The sequence below is a fragment of the Hevea brasiliensis genome, chromosome 4, assembly GCF_030052815.1.
Source record: "Hevea brasiliensis isolate MT/VB/25A 57/8 chromosome 4, ASM3005281v1, whole genome shotgun sequence".
NCBI classification, from domain to species: domain Eukaryota; kingdom Viridiplantae; phylum Streptophyta; class Magnoliopsida; order Malpighiales; family Euphorbiaceae; genus Hevea; species Hevea brasiliensis.
In genome coordinates this window covers 110,829,667-110,832,960 of record NC_079496.1, presented here as the reverse complement: position 1 = coordinate 110,832,960, position 3,294 = coordinate 110,829,667, and positions in this window count along the sequence as shown.

The window sequence follows — 3,294 nt, the reverse complement described above, 5'->3', positions numbered from 1 at the left end:
AGTTTCTAAAACTATTTTGGCAAATAAGTATATGGATGAGCAGATTTTGAAAGAATTAGGCATTTATGACTCTGTATTTGCCTATTTGAATGCTGTTAGCTGGATTGATTTTGCTAAAATTAGGGAACCAAAGGTACAAGGATCTAACCTCGAATTTTTGAGTTCCCTAAGGCCGAGTTTCAAACCAACAAAGGTTCTGAACATAAAGATATGATATATTTTCAATGTGCTGGAATTGATAGGGAGTTAGACATGGCTGCTATGAATGCAATTTTTGGTTTTCAGGATTCGGGGTATAAAAACATTGAGTGGCAGCAAACTGTTTATGACCCTGTTCAATTCTGGAAGGATATTGCACCTTTTGGGGGTTATTATAGACAGAGGACTGCAAAAGCCTCTAGGATAGTTGACCATGTATTGAAATACCTCCATAGGTTCATTTCTTACCTTTGTTTTAGGAGGGGACACAGATAATGATTGTGGGTCTGGTGACTTGTTTCTCTTGTGGTGCATGAAGGAGAGAAAAAAAGTAAGCACAGCCCATTTCATAGCCACTCATTGGCACCAAATTGTCACAAAGCATACTAAAGGTAGTATAGTTTTTGGGGGGTATATAACTGCTATAGAAAACTCATTTAGCTTTGATGCTAGTCTATATAAATTGTTGCTACTGGAAATCATATATAGACAGACAATGTTGCTGCATATGGATGTTTGTGAGAAAATAGGCCATACCTATACTCACATAAAGAAGATCCCGATACCACCGTACTACAGACCCCACTACCTTTACACCAGCAGAACCACAACCAACCACTACCCCACAGTTTTCAGCAGACATTTTATCCCTTTTAAGATCCTTGGAATCCAAATTAACAAGTTTCACTGTCCAACCATCTGTTCCTTCACCTGACAACACAGAAATTCTTGCTACCTTGAAAAACTTAGAAATCAAAATTGAAACCATGGGTCAGCAGCAGGTTAACCAAAAGAAGAAGCTAGAAAAGAAACTTAAAAAGAGATTTTTATCTCTTAAAAAGAAACAGAAGCAACACCAAATTCAAATGTTGGAGCTTTACAACAAACTGGCCCAATCCTACAACAACTTATATCATTGGGGCCAAGCCATGTTTCAAGAAATGAAAGACCTCACAGAAAATTTGGAAACTGCTTCTGAAGCTTCGGATCACAATGAACCTACTGCAGAACCTGAAGCAGACCCTGATGCAGCAACAAAGACTTGATAGCAGAGCTTGATCAGTAGCAGCAGTTTTAATTTCTGTTTTAAGTTTATTTTGTAATCTGTTTATTTTAGTTTTCGAACTTTGGTACTAGTTGTAATACTTTGGTAATTAGTTTTTATGATTATACTTGCACTTCTTTCCTTTAGTTTACTTTAGTTTACTTTATTTTATTTTATTTTCTGCTATGGACATAGTTACTCTGTGAATGCTTTTTGGTTTAATTTTTGATTTAATTGTTAGATCTTATTTCTTTATACTTTTTCATCTTCTTGCACATTATTTTTGCACTTTATCTTTTCTTCAATCCTAATTTTGCTAACATTGATGAGTTGCACAAATTTTCTTTGAGCCACACCTGTTCCACATCAGCTGCAGGTAACAGCTTCCCTTACACCATTTAAGCTTATGGTATGTTACCAATGCTTATGCTTCCGCTTTACCCTACGCAGCAGGTTAAGCAACATCTTAAGCAGTGTCAATTCATACATTTGGGATACCTTTTCACATTTTTCTCTCTAAAGCTTCATTGTTAATATCACTTTGAGCTAATTTTGGAATTCTTGACCTTATATTGATTTAATCCCCAATTGTATAAATTTCATTAATTGATTAGTTTACACAATTTTGCCCATTTTTGCATTCATTTTAAACATTGAGGACAATGTTTCATTTGAGTTTGGGGGTGAGGGCAAAATTTTTGCAAAATTTTTTAAAATTTTCTTTCATTCATTTATTGCATTTCATTCATCCATATATAGATAATCCATATACTTATACATATACCACACACATGTCTATACTCATACACATACATTTGCATATAGTTTTCATATAGATTACACTTAGTTTTAATTTGATTTATGCATTCACTTTAGGATCATGCATATCATAAAAATAATTTTTTACCTTGTCCTTAGAGGATTGAGAATTGCTTTGAAGAGCAATTGAGCTTACTTTTAGAAGGGTTTGATGGATTGAAAGTTCTAGATAGGTGCAAAGTTATTAGATTCTTGCCTTAGTTTATATCTTCTTAGCCAAGGGCCAGCCAATCAATTGCATTGACTTTGAGTGCCTAGAGAAAACTTTAAGGTGAGAAGTAGCTAATTGATGTCTCACCAATCCTAGAACAATCTTTCTAAACTTTTCAAGGCGAAATTATAGCATACACTTGAAAAAGAAATGATATAGGCAATCTTTGAATTTTAAACCCATATTTTAGCCTTAGCCAACCTCACTTCAAAATTTCCCTTTGAAACCAATTTGAGCCTACATTTATCTCTCTTACTCCTTTGGAACCCACATCAATGCCTAGCCATAAACCCAAACACTTACCTACCCTCCATGAGAATAATTCTTTGAGTGATAGATACACTTAAAAATAATAATAATAATAATAATTAGTTGAGAGAAGTGATTCAAAGTAAAAAAAAAAGAGGCTAGCAAATTCAATTATGGTATGTAAAGTAATTCACTAGCCAAGTACACAAAGAAATGAGTTTGGGGGTGAATTGAAAGGGATAATTCAAAGTCAATGTTATCTATGTAGTCCCTCCAAAAGCTTCAAAATTATATGCTAGCATTGGTGAATAGTTGTAAAGTTCCTTCCCCCATTTGATTTAAAAAAAAAATAAAACTAAAAAGTAAAAAAATAAAAAAATAAAAAATAAAAAATTTTGTGTGTCTTGATCTTTTAATAATTTGATTATTCTCATATTTTGTTACCTTTATCCTTTCTTTGTTAGCCACATTATCACCCCCTTAGCCCCATTACAACCCTTGAAAGTCCTTTTGATCTTTTGATAGTGTTTTGCTACATTAGTGGAGATTGGAATAGGAGAATTGCCTATGGGATTGTGATATCACTAATACATTCATGTACTTCCATCATTATTTGGGACACTTTAGTTTATGGATTACCCTATAGTCTATTTAAGCATGATTATTCTTTGTGATTGATTGGTTTGAGTTTAATGATATGGATAATTGACCCAAGGTTAAGCGGTGATAACTTTGGTAAGGATTGAATTCTTTGCATCTTGAAAGTGGGTAT